The sequence below is a fragment of the Macaca mulatta genome, chromosome 1 (assembly GCF_049350105.2).
Source record: "Macaca mulatta isolate MMU2019108-1 chromosome 1, T2T-MMU8v2.0, whole genome shotgun sequence".
NCBI lineage: Eukaryota > Metazoa > Chordata > Mammalia > Primates > Cercopithecidae > Macaca > Macaca mulatta.
Genome location: NC_133406.1, coordinates 130,630,919 through 130,643,109, shown reverse-complemented (window position 1 = coordinate 130,643,109; position 12,191 = coordinate 130,630,919). Strand labels below are relative to the sequence as shown.

Sequence of the window (12,191 nt, the reverse complement as noted above, 5' to 3'; positions counted from 1 at the left end):
ATATGTGAAATCCAGACTGTTTTGGGTTTTAGCTTAACAGCTTTGGTGAACAATTATTATAGTAAAGGAAATGAAATTGCAGGCATTCTTATCTGGCAACTCAGTGTGTAGTGTTTGCTGTTAGTGAATTTTGAAAGTGTAGTTTGATTTACATTTGATTAAATATACCTGTAGAAACGTGCTCTATGTGGCTATCGATGTTAGAGGGCCCTAGGTAGGGAGGAATATGATTTCAACATTTTAAATCCCAAAATTGTAGAATTTTGGGATGTAGGTGTTTTGATAAATGATTTAGCATTGCGATTAACTTTGGAGGACATCTGCAGTGTGATGAATAACTATTTCTATGGGTTAAAATGAAATATTTGGATTATTTGTGCATTACAGTTGCTTCTGTCAGTTCTGTTCCCTTTTACTCTAAACAAAAGATAGTTTTCAGTCATGTCATATATAAATACTGCGTAATTTAATATTAGCATCAAAATGGCTTTTTGCTGCCCTGCTTTCATACGTAGAGGGAAACGTACCACAGGCCAAAATTAGAACACTGAGACTGGGCACAGTGGCCCATGCCTATAATCTCAGCACCTTGGGATCGCTTGAACTCAGGAGTTTGATACTAGCCTGGGCAACATGATGAAACTCCATCTCTACTAAAAATACAAAAATTAGCCGGTGTGGTGATGTGCGTCTGTGGTGCCCCCTTTTAGAGGCTGAGGGGGAAGGATTGCTTGAGCCCTGGGGTGGGGCAGAGGTTGCGGTGAGCAGAGATCATGCCACTGCACTCCATCCTGGGTGACAGAGCAAGACACTGTCTCAGAAAACAAACAAACAAACAAACAAAAACCATTGAGGCAGCTAGAGGATGATCCCAGTCCTTGCTCACAAATGACTGCTGCCTTAAGCATTCAAAGCCAAGGAAGGAACTTAAGTGGTAACATTTTGAGGAGAGCTGCTTAGCTGAGTGAGCTGCCTTTTTTTAAAAAAAACCTCAAACCAACCCTTCCTTAGATGATTTATGAATGTAAAATGCCTATTAACTTTCTGCTTTATGGTTTATGATGCTTGTAAAATGATAGAATTATTGTCCATGTATGTAATTGGTGAAGGATGTGAAACTCAGAACAAACCATACAGTGCCATGTAAGTTATGGACATATTTTGGTTGTTAGGGCCTTTAAAAAACATCTCCCCCTCTGTCATTACATATTTTACCCTCTAGAAATATTTAATGAAACAGTAACTGATATTGGGAGGGACACATAGGTTGCTTCAAAGATAAATGGTAATGTTTAATTTTTTATGCTGGACAATAGGTACACAGATATTTTTGTTATACATTTGCTGTAAGTATTCCCTTTTATGTATCCAATATTTATTTAATAAAAAACAACCTAAAATTTTAAAGGCAAAAAAGGTAATTCTCATGTCCTTAAGGCCAATTCCATTCAGTTATTTTGTGTGGGTTTTTTTTTTTTTTTTTTTTTTTGGTGGCAAGGAAAAGAAAACTCATTCAAACTAGGACCAAAAGTTGGTGGGTTGATAGGTTATTGTTAGACTATAGAAAGGTGTATGTGGGAATACAGGAAGAGTTGGAGAATCAGGCTGCAGGAACTGAGGCAGCTCTTAGACTGGCCAGACTGTTGTCTCTTTTTTGTCTGTTTTTGCCTCTTGCTGGCTTCACTGTTTCTGCCTTTATTTTATTTTATTTATTTTATTTTTTTGCTTTCTTACCTTTGCTTGTTCCCCTCTTTCTCTCTTTCCTTGGTCCCATCCATTTGTTTTTCTGTTTGTTTGTTTTTTGTTTTTTAACTGGGGCAGCAACCTTTGTTGTAAAACAAAGGTGCCCTTCCCCCATTTACTCTCTGTTTCCTCACTTACTTGATGTCTCTTTTTTTGTGAACTCTCTCCTTTAAGTCTCACTGCACATGTGTCTGTTCTCTTCTCTCCAGACCAACCTTCCTCTGAATCTCTTCCTTTGTGACCTTGTTGTGCATGAAGCTCTATTATGGTAGCCTAGGTTTTTTTCACATGTATCTCCTAGTGCAGATTCCTCAGATAATCCAATTGGTCCTGCTCATCTTTTGGAGCTAGGTCACGTAGGCCCCCAACAGTCTGTGACTGGGTGACTCCTGTGTTAGGTATTTACTCTCAATTCAGTCACAGGAAAGGATGTGGCCTAGATCGTGTGGGCCATTCCCCGCTGAGGTAGTGAAGTAGGGATTTTTATAGAAGAGATTATGGGCAGGCAGGTGTTCTGAAATTCTAATATGTCAGTTAAGTTTTATCAAAATTTTCTCATATGCTCTTTAAGCTTTTTTGATAATTGGTATGTGATTGCTTCCTAGAACAATGTTTTTCAAAGAAAAGACCATTAGCTCTCTTCCAGTTACAACTCACTGCCATCTTTTATCCTTAAGATACTCATTCGTAGCCAGGCGCGGTGGCTCATGCCTGTAATCCTAGCACTTCGGGAGGCCGAGGCTGGTGGATCATGAGGTCAGGAGTTCAAGACCAGCCTGGCCAAGATGGTGAAACCCCGTCTCTACTAAAACTACAAAAAAATAGGACGGGCGTGGTGGCAGGCGCCTGTAATCTCAGCTACTTGGGAGGCTGAGACAGGAGAATCAGTTGAACCCGGGCGGCAGAAGTTGCAATGAGCCGAGATTGTGCCACTGGGTGACAGAGTGAGACTCTGTCTCAAAAAAAAAAAAAAAAAAAAAAAACTCATTGATGATCTCCCTGAACAAATAATAAATGAGTGCTCACTATGTTTTATGTACTCTTCTAGGGGTTAGGGATAGAATGAGATGATGAGTGCAAGGGAACTAGGACAAGGGTTTGAGAGTAAGGCTAGAAGGGAGTGAGGTTAGTGAGTGAGTCCAAATTTATTGTCAGTACAGTCATGGGATAAGAGCTGAAGGGCCAAGAGTGGGTGTGAGGCCGACTAAAGATAGCATAGGAATGGACATCTTCTGTTTCTGTTAACTACCCACATTGAAGATTCCATCCATTGCATCTGGCATCATGATTCATGTGATTAAGCAACCACTGAATATTATAGAAACTCAAGCCATTCATCTCACAGATAGTCATTAAGTGCCTACTCTGTCCTAGATTTTACTCTAGATTGGCGGGGGGTGCACAAAAAGAAATCACAATTTTGTGCTTTCAAGGATTGTGCTTTGAGCTTAGGGCTAGTGGAGTCCTAAACAGGCACAAACCCGAATAATTACGATAATTTGACCAAGTACTAATGTAATAGTGTTTGACATTACCCTGTAAAGCCAGGTTGAGCCTGGTCAGGGTGCCTTGAGGGAGAATTACATAGATATGGAAGGGTTTTCAGGTTGTGACAGAAAGGGTTTCATTACTATTTTAATCAAAATCAGGAAAACCAACTAGCAGCTTATTAGAAGCAAGGAGATTAGGAGCTAGGAAGAGAGTCAAATAATTTTTTTACAGTAGCCAGAGCTGGCTAGAGATAAAATGAGGTGAGGTGGCTGGGAAGGACAGTTTGGGAGCTAGTTTTGGAAGTTAACCTCTTGAACTGATGTGCAAAGGGAGTAATCTATGTCAGCCACCAGGGTGGAAGTGATAACTGTTCAGAATGAATGAGGAGGGCTTCAGCAAGGAGTTGAAGTCTGAGTTGAATAGGGGTTTCACGGATGTTTATAGCATATATAGAGGCTTGTCATGTTTAGTGGGATAGTGGGCTGGCTGAAAAACTGTTTTGAGATTGTAGGCTAAGGAAACTTGGTAATTTCACAAGAAAAATAGATCTCTAACTTCTCCCACCAGACCATAAAGTCCATAAACTTATTTGTATTTGAAGTCACAAGTTTCATCATTTTCAGGCATGTAGGAGACATGTTTGTTAAAAAAAATTTTTTATTTGCTCAGTGCTGTTTTTCCTATCTGTTATTCTTCTAGCCTTTTCTTTTATTGAACTAAGAAGCAACGGGTTTTTAAATTAAGTGTAGTACCTTGAAAAGCCATTGGAATGAAATGTCATTTTTTGTTTGTTTGTTTGTTTGAGACGGTGTTTTACTCTTGTTGCCCAGGGCAGAGTGCAGTGGTGTGGTCTTGGCTCACTGCAACCTCTACCTCCCGGATTCAAGTGATTCTCCTGCCTCAGCCTCCTGAATAGCTGGGATTACAGGTGTCCGCCACCACACCTGGCTAGTTTTTTGTATTTTTAGTAGAGACGAGGTTTCACTATGTTGGCCAGGCTGGTCTTGAACTCCTGACCTCAGGTGATCCACCCGCCTCAGTCTCCCAAAGTGCTGGCATTACAGGCATGAGCCACTGCACCCGGCCTAGAATGTCATTTTTAACCTTACTTTGAATTTTTAGAGTTACATATCTATGCCTGTTACTAAAAGGAATCAACCAGGAGCAGTAGGTACTCCTATTGGAAATAGCATGGGCTTTCTCCTATGATCTTTAGTTGTAGATGCTCACAATTCTTTTTTCTTTCCTGTTGTAAATGAAAGGCGAGAATAAGTTAGCAAAAAAATCAATTTTATTTGCTGATAAAGCTTTCAGCCTGCTGTGAGAGAGGGGCTGTCTGCGCCTATTTTGGTCATATGTTCCTATATGTCTGATAACGGGGGCTGGTAGAAGAGAGAGTGTTGGTCTAGCACTGACTAGAAGGTTATCTAAAAATAGTGCCATACTGGGATTTGATTGTCCAGACCTCTGGAAGAGGGGCTATACTCTAATTATAATCCTGCTACTAAAAATTTTAAAATTTCTCTATAGAAACCGGTATTTAACAGGAAGAGGAGATGTTTCAGGTACCCCTGGAATCACCACTATCTCAGGTGGTAGCAGTACAGAGAGACCTGTGAGAAAGCTTCAAGGAAAAGCTATAGAGGTATAAATGGATGAAAAGGAGAGGCGATAGTAGACAGGAATATCTGGGGCTGAAAATACATTTAAGGAAGAGAGTGTTTTTGTTCTTCAGGATAGGGTGAAGAAAACGACTAATGCTTTGATATATTATAGTTTGCTGTAACTTTCAGGTTATAAGTTATAGTTTATGTGTGTGAATCCAGATTCTGTCTAGGATTTTATTATGAAACCACTGCTAAATAGTTATACCATTTTTACTGTAATTTTGAACCAACATCAGTATCCAAGTTATTACTAAATGAAACTTTGTGAGGCCTTAACGTTACTTGGTGATATTCTCAACATTGAAAACAGCATTCATAAATAATAACTAGCTAACATTTATGGAACGTTTACTGTGTGCCAGGCACTGTTTTAAGCATTTTCTATTGACCCCCATTCAAATGAGGAAATTCATTGTGCTTGAAGGCACAGAAATAGAAATTCGCATAATATACTCATGTATCTTCTTTGGACTGGCTTTAGTCAAATGAAAGAGAAAAAAGAGAAGGCCTCAGGGGATAGTGTTTTTTTTTTGAGAATTAGCCATCTGTCAGGGTTAATTTTTAAAATCAGTCTGTATGTGAGCTGAATGAGTTTGCTCATATATGATGATGGTTTATTTGTTTTAGCAGTTCCAGATTCCAATCACTTTAGGCCTTGTTTAAAAATTATCTTGCAAAGAAATTATCACCATCTCTCACTTTACATACCCATAATGTAATAGGGTGGAGAGCATATGCTCTGGTACCTGCTCAGAGATCATTTTAAAAATTCAATTAAGAACATGTGGCTGGGTGCAGTGGCTTGCCCCTGTAATTCCAGCACTTTGGGAGGTGAGGCGGGAGGATTGCTTGAGCTCAGGAGTTTGAGGCCAGCCTGGGCAACATAGTGAAACTTCATCTCTACTAAAAATAAAAAAAAAAATTAGCCAGGCACGATGGTGTGCACCTGTAGTCCTAGCTACGCCTATCTACTGAGGAGGCTGAGGGAGGAGGATTGCTTGAGCCCGGGAGATTGAGACTGCAGTGAGCTGTGATTGCGCCACTACACTCCAGCCTGGGTGACAGAGTAAGACTCTGTCTCAAAACAAAAAACAAACAAAAAACCCATGTTTAGGTAAATACAGTGATTCTACATTAGAGTACATATTGGTGAATTTTTTTTTTTTTTTTTTGATATGGAGTCTCGCTCAGTGATCCAGGCTGGAGTACAGTGGTGCGATCTCGGCTTACTGCAAGCTCTGCCTCCCGGGTTCATGCCATTCTCCTGCCTCAACCTCCCGAGTAGCTGGGACTACAGGTGCCCGCCACCACGCCTGGCTAATTTTTAAAATATTTTTAGTAGAGACGGAGTTTCACCGTGTTAGCAGGATGGTCTCGATCTCCTGACCTCGTGATCTGCCCGTCTCGGCCTCCCCAAGTGCTGGGATTACAGGCATGAGCCACTGCGCCCGGCTCCATATTGGTGAATTTTTTTTTGGTTTAACAGTGTTGATGATTATGTATTCAAATTGTAGGTAAACACAGATGATTTTCTTTTTCTTTTTGCTGGGACAAGGTCTTGCTCTGTGCCCAGGTTTGAGTGTAGTAGCACGCTTGTAACTCACTGCAACCTTGAATTCCTGGGCTCAAGAGATTTTCCCAAGTAGCTGAGATTACAGGTGTGTGCTACTAGGCCCAGCTAATTTTTTGTGTTATTCTTGTTTTGTTTTGTTGGTTTGTTTTTTTTCTTTGATAGAGATGAAGTTTGCCTATGTTGCCTAGACTGGTCTTGAACTCATGGCCTCAAGTGATCTTCCTGCCTTGGCCTCCCAGAGTGGTGGGATTATAGGTGTGAACCAACCATGCCCTGTTCCCAGATAGTTTTCTAAATTAATCCTCTTCCTTTATTCTCTGCAGATTGCCTTGCCTCTTTTATTGAGAATGAGACTAACATGGCTTCCTTCCTCCTTTTATTCTCAAAAATCTCTGTGACTTCACCTCTCATCCTTTTTTCTTACTTATATAGGATATCTTTTAAAGGACAAAGCTTCTATGTTGAATGGATCCTATTCCCTCCTGTTTCTGGGACCTTTCCAACTTTTTCTCCCCTGTATATCCTAACCTCCTGCGCAGTTCCATCCCTCTGCATACAGAGTCCTCTTCAGTTCCTCCCTTTCCAAGCCATAGATGCTGTCTTTGCAATATCCTTTACATCTTCCCATTCTTTGTATTTCAACTATCACTTCCCTGGTGTATTAAAGATGGGCAACTGAATCTCCCCTTAAACTTGTGATAAATTTTTGAAGAAAGAGATAAAAGATGCAGATAAAATTAGGAAGTTCCAAACACCATGTGTGTTGTAGGGTAGGGAGATGGAACATAGGAAGCAGCTTGGGGAAAATGCAACGATGAGATGTTATGAAAAGGGAGCTTACTGCTAGAGCAATGGAGCACAGAGAGTTGAGGTAAAAGTGAAGAACCCAGACCTAATAAGAAAGGGTTATAGAAAGTGTTTCAATAATTTGGAGAATTGTTAGATAAACTGATGGTTTTAAAAATAGTGCCACTTGGGGCAGGCGCCTGTAATCCCAGCTACTTGGGAGGCCGAGGCAGGAGAATTGCTTGAACCCGGGAGACAGAGGTTGCAGTGAACTGAGATTGCACCATTGCACTCCAGTCTGGGCAATGGAGCAAGACTATTTAAAAAAAAAAAAAAAGTGCCACTTGGAAATGATGAGAACAGGGAGAGGGGCTTTGAACTGGAAGCTTCAGAAAATCACAGCAGTAACATATAATAGGTGCAGCATCAGGCTCAGACATGTGAAGGATAGAAAGGATTAATTTGAGAAATGCGTAAGAAGAAAGAAGATTTTGTTACAGCTTGGTAAGGAGAGAAGAGAAGTGAGTGGGTTCCAGATGACTCTTATATTTCACACTTGGAAGATGGATAAGATGGTGGCACCCTTCATGGTGATATAGAAGCCGAGTGGGTCAAAGACTTTTGGTATAAAGTGATTCACTCTTTATTTGTATAAAATGCCCCCCGGAACACCCACTGAAACAAATCCGTATTTAGTTCTGTGGGCAGTTAGAAGTGCCTTTTTTTTTTTTCTTAAGATAGAGTCTCGATCTGTTGCCCAGGGTGGCGTGCCATGGTGTGATCTTGGCTCACTGCAACCTCTGCTTCCCGGGTTCAAGTGATTCTCATACTTCAGGCTCTTAAGTAGCTGAGATTACAGGTGCCCACCACCACGCCTGGCTAATTTTTTGTATTTTTAGTAGAGACGGAGTTTCACCATGTTGGCCATGGCTGGTCTCGAACTCCTGACCTCAGGTGATCCACCAGCCTCGTCCTCCCAAAGTGTTGGGATTACAGGCGTGAGCCACTGTGCCCTGCCAAGGTGCAAGAGACGGAACTGGAAGCTCGGAAGAAGATGTTAGTGTGATAACAAAGGGAAAGGCAAACTGACATTTTCTCAGGGAGCCTTGGAAAAATGTGAGGGAGGTAGGGCAACAGAGGGTTTTTTTTTTAATCAGCACATCCGTAGGCTAGGATTAATGAGATAGGTAGAAATTGATTCTGAGATTAATAGATTTATTATTTTATTCAAGATAATCTCACATGAATGATGGAAATGTGGTTTTCAGTATATAAAAGAATAGTACACATTGATTCATTAATCTCAACTTTTCTTAATTTAGTAGCTTTTGTTAATATGGATAATCTGAGAATTTTGTCTTTTAAACAATTTAAAATATAACTGGTATGCATTTGTATTTTCTTCCCCAGAGTAGAATCATTGGGTTTTTTAGATATGAATGAGAGGATCCACCTTTTTATAACAGCATCCTAAGAAAGTCACTATGTGCTTCTTGAATATTAACTATGTAATGCTACCCTGATTATCGATTATGTAATGAGACAAGGTCATATATAAATGTGCCTTTTGATTCTGTAAGAATGTAGTTGTCTAGAATTTTTATATTTGGATTTTAATTAACTTTTGGTTAGTAAAGTTGAGAAATATTTAGTAAAGAATCATGGTTACTAAATATTATTCATTGTTTAGTAATATTTATTTGAGTAGATAATTTATGTCATGACCAATTTAAGGCCCTGGGAATGCAGGGATGAATAAGCCTTCATGGAGCTTATATTTTAGTGTGGAAGATAAGAAATGAGCTAATCTGTCATGTGAGGAAGCGTAAGTGCTATGAAAAAATATAACACAGAATAAGGGGAGAGACTGTGACGGGGTGAGAACTATTTAGATAGATGAGTCAGAAAAAGCTGTTCCTGTGAAAAAGAAAATCTTGCAAAACTTATTTCAGGTAACAGTAAACTCAAAGACAGGAAAGACAGAGTCAGGACCTAACTCAGTAAGAACCGGTTTGGTGTGTTGGAGGAAAAGCAAGAATGCTGGTCTGACAAGAGCAGCGAGGACAAAGTGGAGAGTAACAAGAGATGAGGGTGAAGAGGTAGGCAGGGGCCAGAGTATATTGCACAATAATGCCCATGGATTTTGAGTATAACTGGAGATCGTGTGACATGGTCTAATTTACATTTTACAAAGTTTATTCTACCTACTGACTGGCAAACTGGCTGTAGAAAAGGCAAGGTCTGAAGCACTGGACTATTTAGGAAGCTTTTGCAGTGATCTAGGCCTATGGTTTTCAATGTTCAGGAACAAACTGTTAAAACTATTACATTAACTATTTATTTTGTTTTATTAAAAAAATTAAGCTTTACTAATATTTAATATACAGATTGGCACTGGCATCCTTTTCTTATCTACATGTTAGTCACATGTCACTTAACATTTTTGACTTGAGCAACTGGTGAATGTTGGTGCCATTTACTGGAATGAGAAGACTGAGGGAGGAGCAGGGTTTGTTTTGAGGTGAGAGTGAGTTGGGGAATCAGTATCTCAGTTTTGAGCATTTTAGGTTTGTGAAATCTAAATACCTGCTAGAAATCTAGTATCAGGTAGATGGTTTAGATATATGAATCTGGAACCAAGGTTAGAAGCCAAGATTAGAGATCTAAATTTGCAAATCAGTAGTATAGAGGCAGTAAACACCAGCTTTGGAGCCAAACTGAATGCAGATTTCAGTTCTGCCACTTACTAACTGTGTAATTGTAGGCAAGTTACTTGACATCTGTCTGCATCATTAATCTCATCTGTAAAATAGGGATGATAATGTCTACTTCATAGGGTTGTTGTGAGGATTAGATTAGTTATTACAAACAAAGTGGTTAGAACAGCATGGCCGAGGTTACTCACTAGATGTTACCTGTTATGATTGGTTTATGAATAGTATTTAAGCCATGAGATTAGGGCCGGGTGCGGTGGCTCACTTCTGTAATCCCAGCACTTTGGGGGGCCGAGGCAGGTGGATCGCTTGAGCCCAGGAGTTCGAGAGCAGCCTGGTGAACATGGTGAAACCCCGTCTCTACTAAAAATACAAAAATTAGCCAGATGTGGTGGCGCGTGCCTGTAGCCCCAGCTACTCAGGAGGCTGAGGCAGGAGAATCACTTGAACCTGGGAGGCAGATGTTGCAGTGAGCCAAGATTGAGCCACTGCACTCCAGCCTGGGTGACAGAGCAAGAGTCTGTCTCCAAAAAATAAAGGCGATGAGATTAGATAACTTAGAGAATGAGTTTAGATAGGGAAAAGGGCCAAGGAGGGAGCCCTGAAGCAATACAACCTTTAGAATTCAGAAACTGGGCCAGGTGCGGTGGCTCACGCCTGTAATACCAGCATTTTGGGAGGCTGAGGCAGGCAGATCACCTGAGGTCAGGAGTTTGTGACCAGCCTGGCTAACATGGCGAAACCCTATCTCTACTAAAAATACAAAAATTAGCTGGGTATTAAGGTGGGAGCCTGTAATCCCAGCCACTCGGGAGGCTGAGACAGGAGAATTGCTTGAACCTGGGAGGCGGAGGTTGCGGTGAGCTGAGATTGTACCATTGAACTCCAGTCTGGGCTACAGAGTGGGACTCCATCTCAAAAAAAAAAAAAAAAAAAAAGGATTCAGAAACTGGAGAGAGGAGATTGAGGAGTGAAGTAGGAATCAAACCTGAAGGGTGTGTTGGCTAGAAGCCTTCCTAGTGAAGAAAATATTTCAACTTAGACAAATTCTGCTTGAGAGGCTAAGATGAGCAGCAAGAATTGACCAACTGGGTTTGTCAAGATGGAAGTTTTTGGAGACCTTGAGAAGTAGTTTCAGTAGAGTGGTGGGGATGAAAGCCTGATTAGCATAGCTGAGGGACAGAATTGAATGTACAAAATTGGAGGCACTGAGTGTAGATGGCACATTAGAGGAGTTTTGCTGCAAAGAGGGATAGAGAAAATGGAGTGGTAGCTAGAAGAAAATGTGTGGGGTCAAGGAAAGTTAGGGGTGTGTATGTGTGTTGAGTTAAAGATGGAAAATAGTATAGTAAGCTTGTATGCTGATGAGAATGACCCAGTGGAAATAAAAAATTGATCATATTTGAGACATGGGAAATATCATGGGAAATTGCAGCAGCCATGACCTTGAGTAGGTAAAATGAAGGTGCACAAGGGGAGAAGTTGATTTTAAAACATTGGCAGAGATTTTTCATCCGTTGATGAAGGTAGAGAATATTAATGGAGGTACAGATAGACTGGTAGATGTGGTTGTGGGAAAATGAGGTAGTTTTTTCTGATTGCTTTAATTTTTATGGAAAAGTAGGGCAGGATCATCAGCTGAAAGTCAGAAGTGGCAAGGGGTTTATAAAATTTGAGAGAGAGGAGGTGGTGTGATATAGGGATCTTGAAAGATAGGAAAATGAGTTGACTAGGGAAGATCTAGCAGGTGGCTTTGTCAAGGAGGTCAGAAGGCCAGCTTGACATTTGTGGTCATTTGTTTAAAGTGATTCCAGCTGGCTAAGGAGGGCAGGGTGGTCTTGAGATGGTGTATGGTGAGAAATTGATAGGCACAGTGCCTTCTCTGCTTCTATTTAAAACATCTTTAGTTCTGTGACTGATAGGATTGCCCTCAGAACATTTCTCTGGTATGGGCAGGCAGCAACAGAGGAATTAATAAAAATGAATAGACCAAAATGTAATCATTACATTTTTGCCCATATTCAGTGTTTATATCATGTTTTATATAGTGAATGAGTTCCTCCAAAAGTTTATGTTGCCATCTGTCCTTGGATATGCCTATTTTGCACAAATGATACCAAGCAAGCCCTAGGACACTTTCAATAAATTATACTTGGTTGCTGAGTTATGTAAAGAAAGTAAAATGCTGTAGTGGAGAAGCTGGATACATTTTCTTGA

General features: G+C 40.4%; 1 protein-coding gene across 1 annotated transcript in view; it reads left to right on the top strand.

Annotated features, from left to right (window-relative positions):
- The window catches only part of GNAI3 (G protein subunit alpha i3), a 47,992-nt gene that overhangs the window by 14,827 nt on the left and 20,974 nt on the right, over positions 1 to 12,191 (top strand).